Below are 9,179 nucleotides of genomic sequence, written 5' to 3' on the forward strand. Positions count from 1 at the left end.
TTACATCCCCACGTACCCTTAAGTTGTCTAGTTTCCTACTGATGTAACTTTGGAAGTATATTTGTACATTGTTGCATTGCGTGACAGAACAATAACATTTGCTATTAAACCAGTGATCATCAAGCAAAGTGCATGACTGCGCTAACATACTGCAACTCATTTGCAAGAGTGATGTCATGTAGCCGGCATGTGATGAAACACTTACCTTTAGATTTCTCACTTATTCTAGGAATGTACTTATATTCATATTTTTTTATATATATATTCCAATATTGATTCTTTATTTAAATTAAATATTCAGCATTTACTATTTGTTTTGTTGGAAAAAAAAAAAATAAAATAACCTTGACAAAATGTATGTAATCAGCTTTCTCATAATTATAGTCAAATTTCACCGTTCCAAATTTGATAACCAATGACCAAATATTATTACTGTTAAAGTCATATTGATATCCTATTTAAAAAAAAAAAAAGTTTAAACCCCAAAGCAACCAAAACAAGAAGTTTATATTAATTTAATATAATAATACCTGAACTATTCAACCTTGAGCCCTTTTATTTTGTTTTTATTTGTTGTATTTTTGTTTTATTAGTTTTGTAATTGCATTTTATCCTGCGATTTATTTTTTTCTGAATCTATTTTGCCAATAATAATAAAAAAGTCTTACTTTTAGATTTCTATATAGCATATATGCTTGCTAAAAACAAACTTCTATTTGTTTACGCGCTGTTTAATGTTCACTGTATCACCTAATTTATCATCTGCCATTCCGTCTAGTATAAATAAAGTTATAGTTCCAGTTTATAGTCTATTTACATTTAACACACAAATCCACCTGTATATGTTCATATACCTCAATCAGTCACTGTGTATATCATGCTCACTCACCTGTATATATGGTCTCACCTGTACATAGATTTTCATCTGTAAATATTGTCCCTATGCTATAAAACCAACCTGCACCATTACCCTTATATACCACACTATTTGTACTATATGCACTTACTGCTTATTGCATTTCTGGTTAGATACTAAACTCCATTTTGTTACTCTGTACATGTGTAATGACAATAAAGTTTCAATATCTCACATAGTGGTAACAGTGAAATGATTTATTTTACTGATAGAAATAGGACACAATATGTACAGTAAATATGCACAGCAGCATAACAAGTCAACAGTCAAGGAGACTTTATATGTATAGAGGCCAGTTGTGGTTATTTATACAGCGTGGAGCAATGAAAACCAGCAGGTGAGATTTGGTAATTTTTTTTAGATGCTTGATCATTACACCGATCAGCCAAATCATTAAAACCACTGACATGAGTAAATAACATTGACCATCTTGTGACAATCTAATGTTCTGCTGGGAAACATTTGGACCTGCAATTCATGTAGCTGTTTCTTAGATATGTACAACACAAAAAAACAGTACAAGGTGTCGACCCACAGACCCCACCTAACAACATCCTGTTGACAGACACTACAGGACAACCTCAGAAGGTCCATGTCCATTCTCTGATGAGTCAGAACAGTTTGTGGAGGCACAAGAGAGACCTACACAATATTAGGAATGTGGTTATAATGTGGTGATCATTTTGACTGTTTCACTGTTATACACACACCCAGAACCAGCTAGCCCACATCAGTGTTGTCTTGTTCGACTTGTTATATGTTCAGTGGCATGTTTCAGTAACACACAAAACAACAGTAGTTTCACTTTTTCTCATGTTTCTTTAGATGTTATGAATTAAATCGCCTTTAAATACAGCAAAATTATAATTGGTGAATACCCGTAAGGAACGTGAGTAAAATCGTGCATAGGCATTTTAAGATCAGCATTGATCAGGATAGAGATCCTTTGTTCTTTAGTCTGCAGTGTGGTTTCCTTCTTTTCAGCGTCAGGTGACTTTTCCAGGCAGTGAACCAGCCTCACGGCTCGCAGTTACAGCGGTGTCATCACATTTTACAGCTCTCTTCTGACAGATCTACTTTTGAACATAAGATAATTTGTGAAGTGAGGGGAAAAAAAGACAATGGAGGTCTTGGTGCTCTCTGTTCTGCCACCAGCAGGTGGTTTCTGTTGAATATTCAGTTGCCAGTAGCAACCACTTCTCCACTAGTTGCCGTTTTAACAGATGCCGTGATCTTCAGCCTTTTGTCAGTTCTTCAACCAAGCAAGTACTAATAAAACATGTTTTTTTTTATCTGCTCATTAGATGGATGGTTGAGGCTAATGTGTTTGTGGAATTGCTTTATGTTAAATTGTTATGGGATTTTATTCATATGCTTTTCTAACTTCAATATGCTGTTGCGATTTCTGCTTTCAGTGTGCCCTGGTTCGGTGGCAAATTGCAACTTTTCTGTAGTGCTGTACAGATTTCTCCGCTCTGAAACGTGTTAAGTTGTTGATGAAAATGATTTACACCGCACATTACCTGTTCCTGTTCACAAATAAAGCAGCCTTGAGTCTGTCTATTTTTACAACACATCTCATCTTCTTCTGTTTTCAAATAAATATCAGCAAATACAGTTTTCGCAGTTTCTTGCTGTTAAAGCTCGAAACCATCTTATAAAGAGATCAGAGCCAGGGGCAACGCCAATGTTTTGTCGACTCACATTCGTCTTTGGACTGGAGAGACTGACAGACAGACTGATGGGCAGAAAGAAGGAGAGACATGTGAACACCTGTCAGAGCAATCGGAACCACGTTTATGGAAGTTTATCGTACATAAGGTGTCTCCAGGACCCTTGTGACATGATAGATAGATAGATAGATAGATAGATAGATAGATAGATAGATAGATAGATAGATAGATAGATAGGTAGGTAAGTTGGTAGGTACGTAGGTAGGTAGATGGGTATGTCGGTCAGTAGGTAGGTAGGCCAGTAGGTAGGTCTATAGGTAGATAGCTAGGTAGGTAGGTACCTCAGTAGCTCAGTCGGTAGGAAAGTAGGTAGGTACGTAGGTTGGTTGGTTGGATAGGTAGGTCAGTGGGTATGTATGTAGGTAGGTACATCAATAGGCCATTAGATATGTCGGAAAATTAGGTAGGTAGGTACATCAGTAGGTCGGAAAATTTGGTTGGTAGGTCAGTAGGTAGGTACGTAGGTAAGTAGCTACGTAGGTAGATAGATGGGTATGTCGGTCGGTAGGTAGGTAGGCCAGTAGGTAGGTCTATAGGTAGATAGCTAGGTAGGTAGGTACCTCAGTAGCTCAGTCGGTAGGAAAGTCGGTAGGTACGTAGGTTGGTTGGTCGGTAGGTAGATAGGTAGGTCAGTGGGTATGTATGTAGGTAGGTACATCAGTAGGCCGTTAGGTATGTCGGAAAATTAGGTAGGTAGATACATCAGTAGGTCGTTAGGTAGGTCGGAAAATTAGGTTGGTAGGTCAGTAGGTAGGTATGCAGGTAAGTAGCTACGTAGGTAGATAGGTGGGTATGTCGGTCAGTAGGTAGGTAGGCCAGTAGGTAGGTCTGTAGGTAGGTAGCTAGGTAGGTAGGTACCTCAGTAGCTCAGTCGGTAGGAAAGTAGGTAGGTACGTAGGTTGGTTGGTCGGTAGGTAGGTAGGTAGTTCTGTAGGTAAGTAGGTGGACAGGTAGATCAGTAGGTAGGTACGTAGATCAGTTGGTCCAATCCGTCTAGTTGGTCGGTACGAACGTATGTAGATAGGTTGGTAGGTCAGTAGGTAGGTGGGTAGGTACTTTATTTATCCTTAGTGATAAATCACAAGCCCTACACATATTGTGCCCAAACTGTTTTTGGTTTACAGGACAATATGAGGTTAGGGATTATCAAGGATTATCGAGGGCGTTAGGGATTATGGAGCAAATGTTCAGACCATTTTGATATGACTTGAGATGGGAAATCAAAGTATAGTGTGGAACCTTTGTTGTCATCATGCGATCTTATCCACTGCGTCTAAAAGCAAGAGTCGTTTGTTCAAGGTCTCGGCTACAAATTTGCTTTTGATCTTGCTACGTATTTTGACTACAAATATTTCAGCCCTGGATTCAAATTGCTCTTAGACCTAATCAGAAGAACCATAATCTTGTTTTGTTGCCTACATGCCCAACATATGTGTTTTTAATGTTTCAGCAGACGAAGCAACTAATCTACTCACACGGTTTACTCTCATCCATAATCAAAATAACGGAGGACAGATTAGCCTTGTTGCTGATTAGAATCACACCACTGATTGCTCCGCTTACCAAGACGATTTCCGGGATTGTGTTTGTCCCATATTCTCCTCCGCCTTGCTCAAAGGCACCAGACAACGCGTGCATTTCAATTAAAGTTGAACAGTGGTTTTAAACTTATGACACTCTCAGAGGGAATAAAGAAGAAACTGCAGCGTGCTACCCCGCTGTTCCTGGCTTGTTGTGTGGAGAAGGAAGTCTTGAATAATTAACCTTCAAGCACTTGAAAAGTCAGACACCATGTTCTATTTCTTGGCTCGGCTTTGGGCTTTGAACATCGTTCCTGTTTCGGCTCAGATGCATACGGATGTGTGGTTGATGTATGAAGGTTAAACAAGGGTACATTACAATACACGAAACACAACTGAAACATGCAATTTTGTTTTTACATGATGCAGATAGGAATAATCAGATTGCTTGAATGTTTTTTGTATAATTCCATAAAAGACTGGTCCAGGTTTAAAGACGTAAATTTTTAGCAAATAAATCAGAAGAAGAAAGGAGGGAGACGTTATTTGAATAAGGAACGTGTAATAGTGGGTTTATTTAGGGAGTTCCTGTTGTACTAAGGATAAGGTGACACGTCCATAGCCATTCTCTCAGCCAATATTTGGAGATATTTTAAATATTTTACACTACTAGCCATTAGGTGTCAGTAGAGAAACCTCACAAAGGACAAACCTGAGCCAGAATCCAACAGCAGCCGGTCTCAAACGCTCTGCCTGCAGTTTGAACTCCCCCACAATTCTGCAGCTGACACTGTCACCTCCCTCACTGAAGTTTTGATATAGCCAGCATTTGTCTACAGGCATCTCTGGAGATGGCAGCTCGAAACTCCTGCCTCTTTCACTCTGCTTCACATTGAAAGGAGATTGCAGGGGCGAGTACATGATGGGATTTGTTCCAAACGCGTCATAAATATTTTATTCTGGCACAACACTTTGTTGTTTTTTTTTGTTTTTTTTTTTAGTCTATGAAATCCTCATTTGTTGCTATTGTCTTGTCATACAATTAAACAATACTGGGGAATACCTCCTTCTAAAGGAATTCATGAATGTTAGAAAAGCACGCTTAAAACACCGTACCACCCAAGGCCAAGATCCACGAAACAAAGGCTTGAATATGTTATGCAACAAAGAAGGAACATAGAAAGATGATACGATAGCCGTGGGAGCTGGATACTGTTTTCAGCTTGGAGTGGATAATAACTCTTACTGTTTAATGAGGGCCATCAACCAACGCCTCAGACTAGCTTAGTACTCCAAATAAGCCTTGTGCCCCCCCTCACCCCCCCACCTTCCTCCTCCTCTGAGGGCAACCTCCACTATAAAAAAAAAATAATAATAAATAAATAAATCCCTGCCTGGCCTTCAGCTGCCCTCCATACTGGAAAAGGATGACACCAGGACATCGACAAGGGCAGGTGGATGTGCCGCACGCCCCAACCTGGCAGACAACCATCTGCTGCAAAATTCTTTATGAGACGTGGTCCGAACCCTCCCTGTCATGCTCCTCGTCTCTAATACACACACAGCCAGTTATGTTCCCATCACTTTTAAGGGCGTTACATTGACTTACACAGCTTTCATTCAAGGAGATACACGCTACTTGCTTTGATCTACACATTTGCATGCGCACCTTGTTGCCGCTGCCTCTCGCAGTCTGGGGGTGTGTGCGTCCCGAGAAGTGCAACGCAAGATGCAATACACACGGTAACGGTAAATATGAGCGGCGCAGGGGGAAGTCCAACACGCCTGCATCTGCGCAAAGTAGTGTTTTGTCCGTGAGTGGTCACACAGGCTGGGATCCATTTTCCTAATATGATATGGTAACTGAACAACACCAAAGTTCAGCCTGAGTTCTCTCAAACCGAAACACATCATCCATACAGGCACCCGTGTAAGGAATTGCATTCGAGCTTTCTCTGCGAACAAGCGATTATAAGCGAGTACATTCCCAGCCTTATCCTAATCCTTAATACGTTGGGTGATTTATTTTATATGGACTTCCCTTTTATCTCCACAAGTGAGGTGGGTGCCCACCATGTGACAGCGTAGACAGATTTTATCCTTGTGTAAATCCTCAATAAATGGCTGAGTGTGGAACCTGCTACCATTTCTATTTATTGTTGTTGTTCCGTTTACCAGAAACATTTGCTCGTAATTCATGTATTATCCTAATGCAAATTTAAACCTGCGCTGCATATTGTGGCTTTGTTCCATTTGAGTGATGCATATATTGTGTTCTTTTGTCTTTCTTTAGAGTCTTAGAGTCTATTTGGCACTTGAAGGGATTATGTTTTCTTTTAAATATATATATGAAGTTAACATAAATCTAAATATGGTCTTTATTGCATAAATAATGCATTTTACGCAATTTTCCCAAGAATATTATTTGTATTCCGAAACCAATAAGGAAAACAAAGATGTCGGGCTTAAGGTTATGCTAATCCAAAATAATCAATTGCCTTATTCTACATTTTATGTAAATGCAATTCAAAGCTGTTCCTATATGCTTTGTTATTAGAAACATAATGTGAATGATGATGACCCCGTGAATCAAAACCAGCTGCTTTCATTGGCTTCTAAGTAGCACACATTTGTTATGCCGTCATAATTCATTATTATTCTCCCTCCCGGTTTTCTGAGAAATAGAACACAAATTGAGACGTCTGTCATTGCGCCGCATTCTTCGCGAATAATCCTTTTACTTGAGGCTCCGTGTGAACACAGAAAAAAAAACAAACTTTAAAAATGGCTCTTCTGATCTGCAGCAGCTCATCCTCACCTCCACCACAACACGCGCTCGCACACACATGCATCCACGGAGACAACACTGACGCAGGTCTGTTTCTGGGTCGTTTGACTTCCTCTGCCGAGCTTCCTGCAGAGTTTCTGGTTCAGGCAGAGTCGCTCCCTTTGAGCTGAAATTCAAATGCTGTTGCACACGACACCGTTCTGACAGCAGTCAAATGAAGCACAATGAGCAGGAGAAAAGAAGAAGAAGAAAAAAAAAAACTTCTGCACAGGAAAAAGAAAAAAAAAAGTTCTCAAGAGCATGTTTTTTTTTTTTTTTATTCAAGGTGAATCACTCCCATAAAATATTTCCCTACTTAACGGTGAAGTGGAATGAAATATACAGCTCTAGTAAAGTACAGCCTTCCCGGCTCCATTGCTTCCGTTTAAGTGCAGGCACCAAACGTTTTGAGAAATTGGTTGTGCCGGCACTCATGTCATCAAAAATGTAAAAACTGTATTGAAAGTGCAGCCACGTTGCCGTGCGAAACGTCTCTTCAAAGAATGAGGATGGGTCACTTTGCAGGCAAGACGGTAGGGGGCTCAGATTATACTGCTTAGACTTCCATCTCTGCATCGCCACAAAATGTCAAACGCACCTAGGGAAGGCTGCCTTTACCAAACCCCATGTGCTGCCAGGATTTGCGGTTTGAAGAAAAAAAAAAGTAAACATGAAAAGCAAAAGCAGAATGTGACAAAAATAAAGGCACTGAGCTATTTTTCTGTGCTGTGCGTTTCGCTGGAAAATGAGAAGACAATAAAATGTACATCACGTCACACCTGGAGGAACATTTACAGGCTTCTTCCCACTTCCAGGGGTGAAGGCGGATCAACCGGTAGCGGATAGTTGAAAGGGAGAGACAGAGACGGAGAGGGATAGAAGGATTAGGTTTGAATCTGGTCCCTTATCATTCAGTTCAGTCTGCTGGCTCAGCAGCAGTAAGCAAATTGAAACTAACAGGATGTGTGTATCTGCTACCTCTTTGCAATATTACGAGAGCCAAGCTACGCCCGACTGTCATTAGAGGATTGGCTGCACAGCTACTGCCAACAATCGTGATGCACCCCTCCTGAAACAAAAATCACCTTATGCATTTGTCAATTTGAAGATGCCTCATATCAACAAATGTTTGGTATGGCCCCCAGGAAAGCCGAGCATCTTGATCGTGATATGGAGTTTGTGCACGCTTGAGCAACTTCAGCAGTTATTTATTACTGCAGCGTTGTCTGGTATCTACCTAATTAGCCGGGGAATTCGTAGCTTTTAAATACTTCACTCACTTCACCTGAATGTTTGCATTCACTAAACCGCCGGTTTCTTTACCGTCGGATGAATGTCTGGCACATTTTAGCAGATGCTACAGGGACGAGAACACCTACTCTTTTTTTCCGCCGAACATTTTGTCACCTTGGCCGTGCACTAGACGCCACAATAGACTCATAAGGTACTGCATTACACAAAAGAAAGGAAGTTAAACTCATTTTGAATTCCAAACATACATAACACTCGGTTTATTCGCTTCAATAGCAGCGAGAGCCTCTCAGGATGAAACAGCTCATTAGGAGCATAAAAACGGGGAAAGAAAATCCAAATCGACCGGGGATTCGGCACAGCATTCTCTGAGTCATTCCCACATCTGCGGTAAGCAATGCATAGTAAAAAAAAAAAAAAATAATAAAAAAAAAAGCCTCGTGATCCATGCAGGTATAGCTTTATTAATCTTTGAAGAGAGTCTCACAAAATCCGGAAAGCTCATACGTTCCTGTGGAGAATGTGGAACTGAATAAATTATTTTCCGCCTTCCAAGAGCAGCAAAACAAAGCGAAAGGTCATGGAATCCTTTGTGGGTACCCTGTGCAGAACTTTGATGTCTGTGCATTAAAAATGAGCCAAACCTCATGTTCCTCTTGGAAAGATCAAATGCTCTTTTGTACAGTTTAAAATGTCTTTAATCAATATGTGTTTTTTTTCCTTCTAAAAACAATATATGAAATGACATAATATGATGACAAAGAGCCGATGTTTTGATTTTGACATCCTTCTTGGAAAAGGTTCAGGGGAAGAATCCCGATGAGTACGATATGTTAAGTTGGTTCTTCAAGGAGGAGACTTATGTTAAAACACTGTACCCCACATCAGTACACAATTTTCTATTATGGTTTTGTGTATTCTGGAACATTTGT

The sequence above is a fragment of the Mugil cephalus genome, chromosome 8 (genome assembly GCF_022458985.1).
Source record: "Mugil cephalus isolate CIBA_MC_2020 chromosome 8, CIBA_Mcephalus_1.1, whole genome shotgun sequence".
NCBI classification, from domain to species: domain Eukaryota; kingdom Metazoa; phylum Chordata; class Actinopteri; order Mugiliformes; family Mugilidae; genus Mugil; species Mugil cephalus.